This window comes from Gopherus flavomarginatus, chromosome 9 (assembly GCF_025201925.1).
Source record: "Gopherus flavomarginatus isolate rGopFla2 chromosome 9, rGopFla2.mat.asm, whole genome shotgun sequence".
Lineage (NCBI taxonomy): Eukaryota > Metazoa > Chordata > Testudines > Testudinidae > Gopherus > Gopherus flavomarginatus.
The window spans coordinates 7,588,261-7,606,408 of record NC_066625.1 but is presented as its reverse complement, the minus strand read 5'-3'; the positions used below and the strand labels follow the sequence as shown (position 1 = coordinate 7,606,408).

At 45.8% G+C, this 18,148-nt stretch overlaps 1 protein-coding gene across 8 annotated transcripts in view; it reads left to right on the top strand.

Moving 5' to 3' along the window:
• Nucleotides 1–18,148, top strand: part of RAI1 (retinoic acid induced 1) — a 136,028-nt gene that overhangs the window by 52,306 nt on the left and 65,574 nt on the right. For 7 of the 8 annotated variants that reach the window (XR_007776318.1, XM_050967846.1, XM_050967848.1 and 4 more), the window contains one exon: nt 219–314. The exons of the other annotated variant lie outside the window; for it this stretch is intronic. The gene's annotated coding sequence lies outside the window, so the exon portion shown is untranslated. The remainder of the gene's footprint in view (nt 1–218; nt 315–18,148) is intronic. 8 annotated transcript variants of the gene reach the window in all.

The window sequence follows — 18,148 nt, the reverse complement described above, 5'->3', positions numbered from 1 at the left end:
GGTGTAGCAGCCTGCAGCCAAACCCCCCAACCACTCCTACCACTGGCATTAAATTTTCAGGCTGGATTCTATAGGGCCGTTTCTAATTACCTTATATCCCCTAGTGGTCCATGAATAATGGCTACTGAAGGAGCTTAGAAGGGTTGCTGAGAAGGAAAGCAAAAAAAAAAAAAAAAAAAAAAAAGAATTGTGCTATTTCTCACATTTTTTTTCCTAAGGATCTAATCTGGCTACTGTGTTCTGGAAGAGGAGGAGGAGAGAGAAAGACAGCACGGGAGAGTGAAAGAGAGAGAGGAGCACAAGAAACATTGCAGGTATTGTTACCAGCTACATCTTTGTGCCTTTTTTCACTGGAGGGTCTGCAAAATGTTCTTTGGGAATTTCTAGCGCTTTTTCCTGATTTATTTTTCTCTTGTGCAACTTGCTGCCCTTTTCAATTGAGACTACACCGTATGTTTCTGGCATTGCCGAGTTTGTCTGTGTCCTGCTTGCAATATTTGGGGTTTTTTTGTGCGTGTGTGTTTTTTTTCTATAATTAAAAAAGGGGTTTAAATTTGTTGCAAATTTGTAGTGACTTTATTGGTAATGGGCATCTGAACAGAGATACAGCTGAGACTGAATATTTGTGCGTCTGTGTGTGTATACGACAGAGATTTCTTCATGTCGCTAGTCTCGCCCCCCCACTTTTTGGAAGTTGAAATAATAATAAAAACTGGAGTTTACAGATGTATATGCGAACGAGGTCTGTCAAGGAGGTTTTTTTTAGTGGTAGAGTTATTCATGTGCATGTTTTTCTACTTTAAAAAGTTCCAGCACTGATGAGCCCCAGCGTCCCACAATCATTGCTGTTGTCTTTGTGTGCGAACCCTGATTTGATTTGTTGTCTTTCGCTGATTTGGTGTGTATCAGGCGCGCCTGCCAGAAAAAATTGTTCTAGCCGAGATATGAGTAATCCCAGGATTTGCACATCTGGCTGGGTGTTCGGAAACCCCCTCCGTGAGACTTTCACATGCTCTCCTGCTCCTCCTTTCCCATGGCAAATTTATACAAAACCCGTCCATTGTCATTAAAAAACAACCCAAACAACCAACTCACAGCCCCCTTATAGAGATTTCACTTTTCAGAATGTGTGTGTGTGAGAGACAGAGCGAGAAAGCTTTTGTTTTAAATAAAGAAATGGCAATGATTGAAAACATATGAATAGAGTGCAATGCAGAATGTGTGTGTATGGCGCAGGGGGGGAGCGGGGGGTTGGAAAAGTGCTTATACTACAGAAGCAGCGCTTGAATGACCGTGTAGTACATGACAGCCAAGGGGGGCTGTCCATTCTCTATCATTACTGAGCAGCTCACGGGGGCTTGCGTGTGTGTGGAATGGAATTTGATTTTTTTGAATGCAAAGAATGATTTTTGCAACTGTCGAACTAGCAGAGGAAAACCGGAACTGAAGTGGTACATGAAATCAGATCCATTCAAACTTTACTGGCTGATATTGTTACAAAGCCAGCTAATAATAATTAAAAAAAAGATAGGAGAGAAAAAACACGTGAAAATTAGGAACCAAAAGTACAGCATGAGCCCATGAAACCTTATCAGCCAGAGAAAGGTGGTGATTGAGATACTAATACTGAGACCTTATCCAAGTGTGGCCACCGTTCTGGATTTTATTTTTGTGCAGCAATAAAAATCTGTTAAGTGCCTTGGGAGGGATGAACTCCTTGGAGCACATCTTTCAAAATTCAAAAAAAACCATTCCTGCAAGGCTCTGCCTTCCCTGCTCCTCCCCCCTCCCCTGCTCGTTTTGTTTGTTTGTTTCCAAGGGGAGAAGGGGGGGGTGGGTTGGGCAGGGCGGGGAGAAAGCATAGGGGCGGAGAGTCGATTTAAATTGGACTTAATGGATTCCCAGGGCAGCTCTTTTAGATGAAAGTCAAAATAAGAGCCAAAGTGAATCTCAGCAGACCTGTCTGTTGCATTAAGGATTCAGCGTTCCTCCTCTTTCCCCTCCTCCCTTTTTTTCTTTAAAAGGAAAAAAAAAATGTGTTAGCCGTACAGAAGAGAGTGGAGTTTCTCGGCCTATAATGAGAGCTCTAATTGAAGAACTTACAGCCTCTTGGGATATTCTTTACTGATCACTGCTTTTGTTATTCCTGCCTCGGTCTGGGTTTGGAGTTTTTTTGGTGTGTGTGAGAGAGCCACACTATTTTTAAACCCCCCACTTTGGCCCCTGGCAGGCAAGGTGCCCCAGTACACAGCCAGGGCATCTCCTCATTGTAAATGGCCCAGTACGCAGGCTATTTTTGGTTGGGTAGGCCTGGCGTTTTCTGATGGATGCACCACGGTCAGCTAAGAGACACCCTGGTAAAATAACTCTGGGATTCAAAGGATTAAAAATAGGCGATCTCCCTGCCTGCATGTCCTTCAGGCTACGTGGGACACTAAGGGCCAGGTTCTGATCTCAGTTATAGTGGTGTAAATGCAGAGTATCGTCACTGAGGTCGAGGTCACTGATGAGACTCGAGAGTGAAATTTACACGGGCCCCTGCGATATGCACGCACCCTTTCTGAGGCGGAGCAGGGGAAGTGACGTAGGAGCTGGGACCCAAGTAGTAGCAAAGCTTCTATTGGGTACATGGGCTCAGATCCTCAGCCTCACCAAGTCTGCTTTTCCCCAGTGGAGCAGTGCAAAGCAGACTTAAAGTTCTCCTATGCAGCCAGCTGAGAATTCCCCTTGTGTTCAGGAATTCACCAGGGGCATAGAGCTGGCACGGCCAACTGCCAGCATAGGAGGAGTGCGACTGGGGAATGGGAATGAGGCCGGAGTTGTGCCGCCATCCCAGGGGCTGTTACGGCTGCAAGCAAACTGTAGCAGCCCTGAGACTGCTCTAAATTGTGTCAACAGCCAAACTGGCCCTGGGCCAGCCCCGGGATTGGAAGAGGGAGCAAAAAGTTGGGGTACAGCTACCTTTGCCCCCTTCTCAGGTTCTGCACTGAGCAGAGCTCAGTCACAGCTGAGGCGAGGGGGATCTAGCCCATAATGTAGGACTCGGTTCACTGTTTCCTTTCTCACTGTGATCACTTCCTCCCATATAATAATATCTGCCCCTTTTGGGCGGGGAGTTGTCTCTAGGGGATTGGCGGACCTCTTGAAGAACCATAGACACCACTCCTGCCCCTGCTGTGCGCATGTCGGATCTCTTTTGCTGAGTGGTCATATAATTGTTTGGATTAATTTAAGGGGTCATCTGAGAGTATCCTTGTCACAGCCAGTGTGATTCTGTCCTTTCCCCCCATGTTCCTGGTGTCCCTCACCCAGGCACTGCTTGACAGCCAACTTGGCCAACGAGGAGTATACAATGGTATCCACTAAGATGCCTAGTAATGCTGCTCCTTAATCAGCTAGAGATTGCTACTGAGTGTCCATAGCATTTGCATCCCCTTTGCCACTCTGGGTAAAAATGGGGCTGAACCTGGGAGCTGAACTGGCATCTCCTGAACAGCAGTGCAGAACGCAATGACTAGGCTGGTCGGGTTCTGTGCAGCAGAGAGGCTTGCCTGATAAGACTCCTAGGTGTGCCAGTTCTTAAGCCCCACTGACTCACTCCACTTTTGCTCCTCTCCCACCGCTAGAAACCTTTTGCAGCTACAATTTAGATGTAGATTTAAAAATCAGGAGCACAATCGGCTCTTGCTCTGTGATATTTGCCGTTTGCAAGGCTGCAGACTTACATAATACAGGGAGAAGGGGAAAGCTTGGTGCTTAAACACTTCCTTAGAAATACCATCAATAGGTAGGTTTAGAATGAAGGGAAGCAGTTAACCTAGACTTCAGCTCACTTAAAGAATTGCATATTGACATTCACGGTGATGCATCAGAAGCTACAGATTCTATATCATTGGTGCCTGTCCTTCCATTACAGGGTGTCACAGACGTGGAGTTGGGTTTAATTTCAGGCACTGCTGTACAAAATAACACTACTTAGCGCCTGTCCTGTGACAATCTCAAAGCATTTTGCAAAGACTAAAGCTGTGTCTACACTGCAGCTTATGTTGGTTTAATTTATGTTGCTCAGGGGTGTGAATAAACCACCTCCCTGAGAGAGAAAAGTTACACCGACATAAATGCTGGTGTGGACTGTGCTTCTCCCACCAACATGGCTACGCCTCTCGTGGAGGGGCTTTTATTATGCCGATGGGAGAGCTGTCTCCCGTAAGCATAGAGCATCTTCACCGGGTGTACCGCAGCACTGTATCTGTAGACGTGCCTTGAGTCTCTCAGCCTCCATATTAGAGTTCTTCTCCTTTGACACGGAAGCGGGAACTCCACTTTTGTGTCATCTCTATAGATCTCCAGTATAGGAAAACCTCTAGTTGGGCACCTGACATCACCTGCGGGAATTGCGTAGATACATGAGCTACAAGAACCTGTCCTTCAACAGCTCTGCAGCTTTTAATTGTCTTTTGATTAAGGCCAAATTTGAGTCAATGGCTAAACTCCTGTTGATTTTAATGAGTCCAGTGTTTGGTCCCGGTGTCTCTTGTGGTTAATGCAGGGAGAGGGGGCGTCTGAACTCAGACCTTCTGTTCCTGGCCAGGCCACTGACTCTCTGGGTGATCTTGAGCAACTCAATTGGTCACTCTGTGTCTCAGTTTCCCCATCTATCAAATGGGCCTTGTGACACCTAATTAGGCCTGAGGTAGGCAATAAACGTTTGTCAAACACTTCGAGAACTTTTGAGGAAAATCCACAGAAGGGCAGACTGTTCAGATAAGAAGAATCCTTCCCCCTTTTGCTACTTTCCATTCTCTCCTCTCCCCTAGCATCTTGAGAGCTTCAGAAAAGCACAAGCAGGCTGAGGCCGAGAGGAGAAGGCTTCTTGTGGCTTAAGTGCATCTCCCTGATTGAAACGGGGTGAGGTGGGGGTGTTGGAGATAGCCAAGCTTCTGTCACTGGACCTGGACACGTACTGCTCCCTTAGGGTGACCAGATGTCCCGATTTTTTAGGGACAATCCTGATTTTTGGGTCTTTTTCTTATATAGGGTCCTATTACCCCCCCACACCCGCTGTCCCAATTTTTCACACTTGCTGTCTGGTCACCCTCTGCTCCCCCCATGAAAGTGATTGCTAAAAGCCAACGTTCCGTGAGTCCCAGCCTTTTCCAGCAGCAGTACTCTCCGAAGGCTCACACTCTGCTGCACAGACGAAAACAAGTGAGAAGAGTGGGAAGGAAAAAGAGAGCCTTTGCAGCAGGCAGTCAATAATTGCAGTCAGTCAGTGCCTGTGAAGTTCCTGCATCACACTTTCACTTAGAGAGAGAGAGAGACGTTGTCCTATGCTCCGGATCCATGGAATAGGAGGAGGATGCAGGATAAGCACCAATTGCAAAGGATGTGATGCTGGTCCCTAGCTACGGGTCCTCCCTGCCTACAGTATATTTGAGCTTCCTGCTGCATTACTTATGACTTGATGTAGGTGAACCTTTCAACTCCCTGCCCTTGGGGAACAGCCAGGCTGCAAGGAAGGTGTCAACAGCCTTTGCATCACAGCTGGGGAAAAAATGTTTCTCCTTTCTGCCCTCTACCTCCCCCTGCCCCTGTGGAAAAGGTGATCTTGAATGTTTAAAAAACAAAACAAAAGTCCCTCTTATGTGTCCCAGTCTTAGCAAAAGTCAAGGCAAAATATCAAGGCGTTTTTCCTTTTATGCGGCGTTTGAGATTGAAGATACACTAGTGGAAAGGAGGGGACCAGAGCAGCAAGGCAAATGGAAATCTTAAAGGAGATTCTTTCCTTTTTGTCCCCAAGGAGATCAGCCCAGAAAATGATTCACCCGCTAATTAAAATTATTATGTCTTGATTGAGACATTCTTGCATATATCCCACTTGCCTCCAAGAAGTTAGGGAGTGGACAGAGAAATTCCTATCACATACTCCTCTTCCTCGATATAACGCTGTCCTTGGGAGCCAAAAAATCTTACTACGTTATAGGTGAAACCGTGTTATATTGAACTTGCTTTGATCCACCGGAGTGCGCAGCCCTGCCCCCCCCCAGAGCGCTGCTTTACCACATTATCTCCAAATCCGGTGTTATCTCGGGTGGCGTTATATCGAGGTAGCGGTGTGTCTAGATGGATGGATATAGAAAATAGATTATCTATCTATTTAATCTAATCACAAGCATAAAAGAAATAAAAAATGGAGGGTGCCATATTTAAAAGAACGAGCCAAATCCTTCTGTTGATGTCAGTGGAGATACATTAGAGATTAATTTGGCCCATTGTGTAGTGTTTGGTATGTAGGGAATATGCTGTAGTGCTGCCTTATTTGAAACAAGAGTTATTCAGCTGCATTTGTGGTGGCTGCATTATACCCAAGTGGATGGGGAAAGCAAAAATCACGAATGGTTATGTCATTGGGGCTAAATATGCATAAATATGTCAAGCCGTGCGTGATTTACACCACAGCTGCCAATGAGAATGTTGTAACAGGGTAGATTTATATGGGGCGGGGTGTGTGTGTGTGTGTGTGTGTGTGTGTGTGTGTGTGTGTGTGTGAAATTTGTTCCATTAAGGGACCTAGCTTTGCAGTCCTGATGCAAAAAGAACTCCCATTGAGTTCAATGGTAGCTTTGTGGTGTTTTCAGGAGTGTAGGGTCATGCCTTATAATGTGGTTCCAAATTCAGTCCTGGTGCAAAGAGGCTAAACTCTGGTTAGCCCCAGGTTTTCAGCTCACATAAAACATGAGATGAAAGTGGGCTGGTTTCGTTTTAATTTGGAATATAATCTTCAGTAAAACCCCTTGAGTTTTGGGGGTTATTTTTTACTTTCTTACTGTCAGACTTTGCTTCCTTCGCTTTAACTGCATCTCTATTGTTAGTCACGGCTTGATGTCTCACCAGAGGATACCTTTTTTGCTGCATTTATGGTAATGGCTAAAACTTGCTATTGTGCTCACTACCTTAAAGGGAGTGTGAATTACACTGGCAGGGCAGTGCCCTTAGGACTTATCTACACAGGGAAATTGGCCAGAATCCCTATGGGGGAATAAGCTATTCCGGAATAGCTCCTTGTGGGGCCGCGTGTGGACGCTATCCACAATAGAAGGTCTGTGTGGGGAGCTGATCTGAAAGAACCATTCCAGTCCCTGTCCCCGTGTAGACATGGCGTTCATGCAAATGAAAAGTTAACACTGCATTCAGCAGACAAGAACAATTGTTATAAAAATGGTTCTGCCTCTTGACTGCTAAAATGAATGCATCACTAATGTTCTAATACCTGGTTTATTGCTGAGACGGAGGCGAGGGGTCATGATTTAGTCCTGTAATACTGTATCCCTCCCCATGACTGTTGAGATATGGGCCACAGAACATTGTATTCACCGAAGAGCGTGACCTTCACCATGTCTCTTACTATATAAGCTACAGAACTGCATAGTCCTATAAAACCATGTCCTTCACCGTGACTATTGCTAGATGATCTCTAGAACAGTATAGTCAGTAATACTATGGCCCGTCACCAGGACTGTTGCCGTATGCGCTTGAGAAAAGTGTAGTCCTATAATACCATGTCCTTCAGCGTGACCATTGCTATATGAGACACACAACAGTAGAGTCCTCTAATACCTTGTAATTCACTGTGACTATTGTGATGTGATCCACAGAACAGTCCTGCCCTGTATTATGTTGTGTCAGATTTTAAGACTGTTTGGCGTTAGCATCCTCTCTATCTGTTGTCTGGCTTCTGAGCAAGGACTAATGCCACTAGGGGAAAAAATGTGAAACCAAGCAAGGAGCTGAAGAGAAAATGGGACAAGAGATAAGAGTGGATACAGGCAAAGGGGGAAGACCAAGAGAAGATGGATGAAAGAAAGTAGGGAGAAGTAAAGCAATCACTGAAAGGGAAGGAAAAGAGAAATGAAGGCCTTGCAGAACTGTTGCCTATGAAGAGATCTGTCTTGTCCAGCTCAGATACGATGACGCTGAATTTTGGAGGTGGGGGTGTAAATTTGAGTTAAGTGAGGAGATCTTTAAGGCTTCAGTGTGTGTGTAGAGATTGAGCTACCTGAAATCAATCTGGGCACCTACTCTGTAGTGAAAATAAATTTTCCCCTGCAGATGTTAATAACATGGTCCGATGGAGTCGTCTCCCTTCTAAAGCCAGAGAAAGGGTATAATCACTGCTATTCACTATGGGTAGTTATAGATGCCTCATCTGTGCATTGGTGCCGTTTGTTATTGTTGTTCTGTTGCGGCAGTGCTGTGAGGTCCCAGTGAGGATGGGGGCCGCATTGTGCCAGATACTGTACAAACACGTACGAAGTGCCTGGACCCAGAGAGGTTACGATCTAAGAAGCAAAGCAGAGGACCAAGGAATCATAGATTAATCACAGTAGAGGCCAAAGTGAGGCATTTAAGCGGTTTTATTGCTATTTCATAGCAAGCCCTGTAATAATACTTCTCTCCCTTTATCTTTGCTCCTTGGGCTCGCAGGATATAGTTCACCAAAGTGATACCCTGTAGGATGTTGTGAACATGTCTATTTCCTTCAGCTGAATGCTGCTGTAACATTTAGACAGCACTTTTTACACCAAAGGACCACTTCCGAAACTTCTCGTGTGCAAGAGACAGTTACCCCACTGCTTAAATTCATCTGCTTCTTGAGTGGAAACACACACTGTTTAAAAGCTCATAACAACACTGCTAAGCAAAACAGGAAGTGAAAAGCTGTATACCCCATTGAAACTAGGGGCGGGATTTAGGTCAAGTCAGTAGTGGCTTGGGCTCTGAATGTACATTCTGTGCTCAATCCTGGAAGATACTGACTGCTGCGTCACTCCCTCAACTCCAGCTGATTTCAGTAAGGATTGAGAGCCTTTAGCACCTTGCTGCAGTGATTCATGGAGGTGGATAGGGACGAGTTCCCATTTAAGTGCGTGACAAACCCCCACTGACTTCAGTGGAGCCGGATCAACCCCTGAATGAGTATCCAGCACCCAGCACGTTCCAGCTCCATCTGCAGCATTTGAGAGATGAATTATAAGAGGTTCACAGATTAACTGGGCTCTCTTGTGTTTGCATATATAGCCTGCATTATAAGTGAAATCCCTACCCGATGCCTCAGGCAGAGCAATGGATGGAGTATGTATTCGATAGAAAGAAGGTGGGGGGAGGAAATTCCCCTGGCTGGTTTTCTAGCGGTGCAATAAATGTAAAAATAACCCCATGCATGTAAAGAAGTAGGGGCCATACTCAGTGCAGTCATTTCAGGAGCTGATTTACTGTGAAGATGTAAAGGGTTCTGTGATGCGTCCATATTAGCTAGTTGACCCTACTCCTTAAATACAGACATCAGGGTGGACAGTGAAGCCATACAGAGGCTCTGTTGTATAAATTTGCTTCTTTTTTTTTTAATGTTCTGAAGTGGATGTATTGCACTGTACATTTTTTCCCCTCTTTAACAAACAGCTTTAGTTAATATGTGGGCAGAATGTAGATGTTCTTGTAACCTTTTGGTAAAGAGACAAAGAGATATAAAGGGGTCCCAGGAGGGAACCGGGTTTTGCAGTCACTGTAACTTAGGCTGTGAGGACATAGCACAGCAATGGTCTTACTCCGAAAGAGATGCTCTCCTATTAGAGCTCCCTTTATAAAATCCAAAGCAGAAAGTCATAGTGCCAGGCCCTCTGGGAGGTCTTTAAGGTGCAGCTGTAGACACCAAGAGCAAGCAGCTGAAGCCCAGCTGGTGACGGGATTCTGTTGATGTTGGTTGGTTTTTGTTTCACTGGGTTTTCTTTGCAGGGGACATGATGCAAAGCCATCAGGAGAGATTTCAATTTGCAGGAGGAGCAGGGATGAATGAGTCCAAGATAAGAGACATTTGTGGGTCTTGGAAGGGAAAGTTCACAACTGTTCGCAGGAGAGACTGAGAGATTGATTAGGAGGCACATTTTAGGAGCAAGCATTTTCAGGCAATCTGCAGCTCAGCAGTTGGCATTTGAGATAAGGTTTGCAGGAGTGTTCAGAACAGCACCTAATAGATCAGGGAGAGGAGCTTATGTGCTCATTTTCAGGAAGGAACAGGCGAGTTTCTCCTCTCAGTTACACCCATGTAAATCAGAAATGATTCAGTTGATTTCAGTGGCATCACTTCCAGTTTTCTCTGGATGTAAATGAAAGCAGCATTTTGCCCCATGGCTTTCAGAACCTTTTCCTTTTTTCCCTTCTCAGCAGCCTATGCCACATATCTGCAAACAGCTATAAGAAGAGCAGAGATCATTAGCTGGAAGGATCAGATGGGCTCGTTTCTTAAAAGGATTGTCTGATTTCTCTATTGATCAGGTTGATTTAGAAGGAGTAAGTGGGTCAGGGATCATAAATTATCATTTGAAGGGGGGGTTAAGACTGTGCGGCACTTAGCTGCAGTGGTAAGGAAAGGAACGTATCTATTTGTAGGAACATGAATGGCTGTATGCTGCGGCTTCCATGCAATTTAGGTCTCCTACACATTTTAACTGGTGTTAAGGAACTGTATTTAAACTCAGGTAAACAGTGTTTTGGTTAAACTAGTTTCTGCAGTTTGGCTGGCCAAACAGACAGGGGAAAACGTAATTAGATTTGCATTTAGATGGGGCTTTAAAAGCCACTGTATTATAATTTTGAATGCATACCCTGTACACATAATGCACATGGAGTCGTTTGCAAAATAATTCCAGCGTGTGTGAGCCATGAAGTCACATGCTGGGGTCTAACATTACAGGAATTCCTGAGAGACTTGTGGTCTTGCTTTGGTCTCTCTTCCCAGGGAAGGAAGGATGATAATGTGGTTTAGAGCAGACAGGAGCCCTACGTACTATCCCTGGCTTTCCCGCAGAAATGTTTTGGGTGGTCTTAGACAAATGACTTAACCGTTGTGTGTTTCAGTTTTCCTGGCTGTAAAATGGGGATAATCTGCATCATAGGCCTTAACAGTATTGCTAACTCTCATGATTTTATTGCAGTCTCATGATATCTCACAATGTTTTTATTAAATCCGCAGCTCCGGGAGTCAGGTGATTACATTAGATCTCAGCTTTCATTTAAAATTTTTTTTCTAGCCCTTAAGGTTGCAGGAAAAAGGTGGAAACCCCCAGGAGCTCAAAAAACAGAAGACAAATAAAAAGAACACCACATTTATTATACTGTAATCAAATCTCATGATTTTTGAGCCAATCTTGTCTTTTGGCTTTGGGCCTGACTCATGATTTTTGAAGGCTTGAGGTTGGCGGTACTGAGATGATAGTGCGGCAACATGAATATTTGCAAATCGTGTTGAGATCCTCAGATGTAGAAGTGCAAAGCTTAATTATTATTCACTCAGGTAACAGCTACTGTAGTACAGGATGTCACAGGCAGATTTCAGTGACGTTGCCAAGCACTAACATATCTATATCTATCTGTCTGTCATGTCTCTAGAGTAGCCATCATCACAGTATGTGGGCTAAGCTAGTTCGTGTTAATTGCTTTTTCAGTGCTGAGTCCCGTGCCATTGATGTTTTCATGACAGTGTGATGAGAATCAGGACCAGTGTTGGTGGAACTTCGGTTGCGTGCGATTCTCTGGGTGATTAAAAATAAAGATTATCGTACGAGGCTTCGTTTTAGTTCTCTTCTGTATGCACGTCGTACAGCTTAGGTTACCTAGGGGTGTGTGAAAGCAGCAAAGAATCCTGTGGCACCTTATAGACTAACAGACGTTTTGGAGCATGAGCTTTCGTGGGTGAATACCCACTTCGTCAGATGCATGCATCTGACGAAGTGGGTATTCACCCACGAAAGCTCATGCTCCAAAACGTCTGTTAGTCTATAAGGTGCCACAGGATTATTTGCTGCTTTTACAGATCCAGACTAACACGGCTACCCCTCTGAAACTAGGGGTGTGTGAGTAGTTTTTTTCTTTGGTGGCGGTAGGTCTTTTGGGATAGCAACATGTAGCAGTTCAGAAGAGGGGGAGAAATGTGTGATGGGCCAAATTACAGCTGTTTTCAGTATTCCACCACCATGGCAATTGTCTTCCGTAGGGGAGAGTGTTTTGGTTTTTGTTATAAATTCATAGATTCCAAAGCCAGAAGAGACCATCCAGTCTGACCTGCTGCATAACACAGGCCATAAAACTTCCCCAAAATAATTCTTAGAGCAGATTCCATCTTGATTTAAGAGTTGTCAGTGATGGAGAAGCTACCATGACCCTTGGTAAGTTGTTCCAATAGTTAATTACTCTCACTGTGAAAACTTGACACCTTATTTCCAGTCTGAATTGGCCTAGCTTCATCTTCCAGCTCTCTTTCACTGCTAGATGGAAGAGCCCATTAGCAAATATTTATTCCTCAGGTAGATACTTGGAATCATAGGGTTAGAAGAGACCACGAAAGTCATCTGTTCCAGTCCCCTGCCAGGATGCAGGATTTGTTGTGTCTAAACCACCAAAGACAAGTGGCTCTCCAGCCTCCTTTTGAAAACCTCCAGTGAAGGAGCTTCCACAGCCTCCCTAGGCAGTCTGTTCCATTGTCCTACTGTTCTAACTGTTAGGACGTTTTTGCTGAGATTTCATCTAAATCTGCTCTGCTGTAGTTTGAACCCATTGCCTCTTGCCCTGCCTTCTGTGGCAAGAGAGAACAACTTTTCCAATCTTTGTTATGGCAGCCTTTCAAGTATTTGAAGACTGCATCTCCTCTTTTCACAGTTCCTTCAGCCTTTGCTGGTATGGCTGCATTACCTCCCCTTGATCATCTTTGTCGCTCGCCTCTGGATCCTTTCCAGTTTCTCTACATCCTTTCTATACATTGGTAACCAAAATTGGACACAGTACTCCAGCTGAGGACTAACCAGCACCGAGTAGAGCGGTACTATCAGCTCCCGTGACTTGCACGCTATGCCTCTGTTAATGCAACCCAAAATTGTATTTGCCTTTTTTTTTGCAACAGCATCACGTTGCTGACTCACACTGAGGTTGTGATCCACTACAACTCCCAGATTTTTCTCAGCAGCGTTGCTGCCAAGCCAGTTTTCCCCCATTTTGTATTTGTGCATTTGTTTTTTCTTCCCTAAGTGTAGGTCCATATGTTTGTCTTTGTTGAATTTCCTTTTATTGTTTATAGCCCAGTTCTTCAGTGTATCAAGATCCCCTTGAATGTTAGCTCTATCCTCCAAGGTGTTGGCAGACCTTCCCCCGCCCCCCAGCTTTGTGTTATCTGCAAATTTGATCAGGATGCTCTCTATTCCTACATCCAGGTCATTAATAAAGATGTTAAATGACACCGGACCCAGAACAGATCCCTGTGAAACCCCACTTGAGACCTCCCTCCAGTTTGACATCATTCCATTAATAGTTACTCTTTGTTCTTCGAGTGCTTGTGCATGTCCATTCCAATGTAGCTGTGTGCTCATCCCAAGCACAGTTGCAGGATTTTTTTCCCCCTAGTGGTATCTATTGCCCTCTGGGGCCGTATGCTCATACAGCCAGTATAAAGGGCCCTGCCAACGCTGCTCCCCTTCAGTTCCTTCTTAGCGACTGTGACAGTTGTTGGAATCCCATATTGCTCAGGCAAACTTTCTCCTAGTGTTTTTTTCCCAAAGGACTGGAGATAGTGTACCAGTAAATTGGCGATCCCATTCCCCCACTGAGACCTGAACCTTGTCCTGGCAAAGTTTATGGGGTCCCTGGTCGAGCCACTAGCAACGTGTTCACTGTTACACCTTTCCTGGAAAGTGGCCTTCCTGGTAGCCATCACCCCAGCCTGCCCCAATATATGGTGTTCTTCAAGGACAAAGTCCAGTTACAACCTCACCTGTCATTCCTTCCAAGGGTGGTGTCGCAATTCCACTGCGGCCAAGCAGTCTACCTGCCAGTATTCTCCCCTAAACCGCACATGAATGGAGAGGAGCAGCACCTCTATTCTTTGGATGTGAGGCAGGACCTGACTTTCTACTGATAAAGAACCAGACCTTCCTGCAGACCCACTCAGCTCTTCCTAGCGATAGAGGAAAGAATGAAAGGTCTCCCTAGCTCTGCACAAAGAATCTCATCATGGCTTACTTCTTGTATCCGGGCATGTTACAAACTCGCGAGCATCTCGCTTCCAGCTAATCTAGCGGCTCACTCCACAACGTCTCAAGCATCCTTCTCTGCTGCTTTTCTAGCACAAGTCCCGATTCAGGACATCTGCAGCCTGGTCTTCGATTTGCCTGTCCACAATTCAGTAGGCCATTACACAGCAGGATAGAGACAAGGCCGGTTTCAGCTGCGCAGCCTTCTCGTCAGCCTGTCCTTGAACTCTGAACCCACCTCCTGGACCACCGCTTGTGAGTCACCTCCATTGGAGTGGACATGTGCAAGCATTTGAAGAAGAAAAACGATTACTAGCCTTTCTGTAACTGTTGTTCTTCAAGATGTGTTGCACGTGACATGTCCATTCCAAAACCCCTCCTTCATTCCCTCTTTTCAGAGGCAGTTGGCAAGAAGAAACTGAAGGGGAGCGGGGTTGGCAGGGCCCTTTATATCGGCGCAATGAGCGCGCACTATCAGAGGGTGCTGGAGCTGACCCAATGGATGCCACTAAGGGGAAAAATCCTGGTGACTGTGCTTGGGGCACGCACACCTACACTAGAATGGACGTGTGTGACACATCCCGAAGAACAACAGTTATGGAAAGGTTAGTAACCGTTTTTTTGCAGTAGTTTAACCAAAGACTGGGATCAGGTCACCCTTTAACCTCTTTGGTAAACTGTAGATTGAGTTCCTTAAGTCTATCACTATAAGGCAGGTTTTCTAATACTCTAATCATTCTTGTGGCGCTTCTCTGAACCCTCTCCAATTTTTCAACTTCCTTCTTGAATGGTGGACATCAGAACTGGTCACAGTATTCCAGCAGTGGTCGCCCCAGTGCTAAATACAGAGGTAAAATAATCAGTTCCTACTTGAGAGTCCCAGTTTATGCATCCAAGGATCACATTGGGAGCTCATGTTCAGCCCCTCAGTTCCTAGAGCACCATTTCACCTTGGTAGATGATTGTGCTATCCAACCACAATGCTTGTTGTGGGAGACTGAAGCTGTGCGCAACCTGTTTCTAAGGTAGAACAAGTACATTTGTATGTTACAAGGTCTGAACTGTGGGGAAATGATGAAAAAAATTCTGGGATATGAGCCATCCTGACTGATGGGATTTGCACCCATTAGAAAAGATCTTTGGAGCTTCCTGGAGGCCCGCCTTGTCCTGTTCTTGGTGTCCCTCATTTCTTGCTCCTGCAAAATCTTCTGTGGTATAACATGTTTCAGGGAACGCACATTGGTAATGTGTAACATTGGTGAGTGAATACAAAGTTCTTCAGATACTCACATTGGCCTGAGTCTTCCCCTCACACATGTCTCCCACCTTGGCCAGTGCGCCTCCATCCTGACCTGTGACAGCCCTTGTTAATCTTTCCCCGCACCCCCCCCGCACAAAGCACCGCCACTCTGCCCCAATCCTAATCTGCAGCATCCCTGAGCCGCCAATCCTGAAAGCCATGCTGGGCTTTGCCAGTGCATCTCAGTCTTGACCTTCAGCAACCCCCTACAATTCCCAGTTTTCATGAGCGGAAGCTGCCAGTCATAGGAAATTGTGTGAAGATTCCCTGATGTGACTAAATAGGGACTAGGATAAGAACTGCCAACTCGTTATCGCTTGTGACCAAGCCCAGGCATAAAACTCAGGGTGTTCAGATGGGAAAGGCCAGGGTGCTAACCCATTGCCTGGGCTCCTGAGGACTGTGTCTTTGAGTAATTCTGCCATGGGACTATAGAGATCTCAATGTGCAGTGCCATTCAGATGAGAGGAGAGCCTCTGACACACAACAGAGAGTCCACAACAGTGAGAATGGTGGGAATCTGCAGTTGGAGAGATTGTGACAAGGAGACCAAAGGGGCAACTTATGGCGTAGGCAGCAGGAACGGGGAAGAAGGCGAGTTTAAGTGATGGGAATGAGGGGAAGACGGGGACTCTGGCTCAGGCTGTTCCTGCTCTTTCAAAGAGAGCAAACGTCCTTTTTTTCCCAAGTGCCTCCCACAGCCAGATAGCTCTGCCCCCCTCGTTTCATTTATTTTGTAAGTGGTCACCGCTGGCGAGCAGCCTGTAGACTGGAAATCTCCCTGTAAACGTCACGCGTACCAGCCCATTCTTACATGCCAGGATGCAACAGGAAGTGATGACTTGGTCTACTGGCATTGGCTACCATTTTAGAGGAAAATATGGAGCGGTGGGTAATTATTTCTCTTTCTTAATTGAAATTTAAGCCTCAGTGACTTGCTAGAACGTGCGAGGGAGGAGGCCCAGGCAAGCATGACATAAACGGAGGGCTGCGTAATGGTCCGAAAGGGAGAGGGAATTTATTGAATCCACAGGTGGGCAAACGATCTCATAACTCATGGGAGGGTACAGCCATTGCAGGGTTAGCCAGCCATTCCCTAATGAGGCTGTGGAAGAGGATTTCCTCCCCCAGCGGCGCTGATAGCTTCCCGACATACCAGCCTTCTTATTAGTGATATTATTAATAATGTGCTGTCTTTTAATGTTTCAAAACAAAGGGTTGGGGTTTTTTTTTGTTTTGTTTTTTGTGTTCTTCTTTTTCTTTGAATAGAGGGCCAATTAAATAAAATTATCATCTGAAGACTGCCACGACACCCCTTGATGACAGCCGGCAATCAGGTGTAGCACAGCATGGCTGATAAGGGCCAATCAAGACATACAAATGAGGTGTTGACATTCAAACAGCAGGTACTGTACCATATAGCATGAGCCTTGTTTGCTATCTGTGGAGATGGTGCAGAGTCAGGCACGGGGGAGCCAGGGCTGTGAAAGGCAGCAGAAGGGAGTACAGGCAGCAGGCGGGCTCTCGGTTTCTACTCAGGAAGCATTTATTATTAACGACAGTAGTACTAGGAAAGCCGGGCTGAATTAGGCAATCCTTAATCAAGTCAATTGCCCACTGATGCCAGCGTGAGCTTGGGTCGGTGGAAGGCTGCAGAACTTGGCCTTTGCACTTCTAGAGCCCAGTCCTTCCATGTGAGCGGAGCACACTCAGCTCCTTTCAAGAGACAAAGGGACTTAGGAACCCAGCTCTCATCAGCCTAAATGCCTTTGAGGATCTGGGCCCGAGTGCCTTGCGGGATCGGGCCCAGCTAGCACCTTGCATTGGAGGATCTCAAAGACACAAAGGTCAATTAGTAGTGTCTTCATGTTACAGATAGGTAAACTGAGGCACAGGGTGGTTAAGTGATTTGCATAATGTTATACCATGAGCCAGTGCCGGAGTCATTGATAGATACCTGGCTCTCCAGACTCCCAAGTCCTCTGCTTTAGCCAGTAGATTGGTTCTCAACGTAAAGGTCTAGCCTTCCTGTGTGGCTAGCTGTGACGGGAATCCTGGCACTTTTCCCTTTTTAACATGGAAAAAGCAGAGAACCGCTGCTGTAATTTACACTGCCTCCATCTGCACACTAGGAGCAGACTCATGCTTGGTTAAACACAGTTCCATGATGGTTTCCTAGACCACCATGGACAAGGAACTTTGGCCTGAGAACAGTGTTAGAACCATGGCAGATCATTTGTCATGTGGGTTGGCTAGACAGGTTCTCCAATAAAATAAAGTTCCTGTCTGCGGTGGTCAGGTAAACCATGCTAGAGCTCTGCTCGCAGCCGCTGTGTTTAAGTAGGATTGTAGTGAGCAAAGTGCCCATCCCAGAGTGGACAGGACCTTAAACTGCGTCTGGGAGGCAGGATCTCTCCACCTTTAGATGCTTGGCTGGAGTCTTTGAACTGAGTTGGGTGGTCTCAGCTTAGCTCCTAGTGTGGTCTTGCACTCAAGTTCCTAGCACATGTTTTGTCTGCGCCACGAAGCGGCTCCCTAAACATTGGCTCCATGATTCATGGAGGCCAAGACCCAACCCGTTTGCTAAGGGAGGAAGGCTGCTGCAGTTCAGCGTGACAGATTCTGGCAAGGTGAAACTTTACACAGCACCTCGCTGAGCTCACAGCTTGCCAGGGCGAGTCCCTTCACCTCTGCCAGCACCACGGTTCACCAACATTTTTTAATAATAATAAAAAAAAAAAAAAAAAAAAAAAAAAGGCGGGGCGGGATGAGG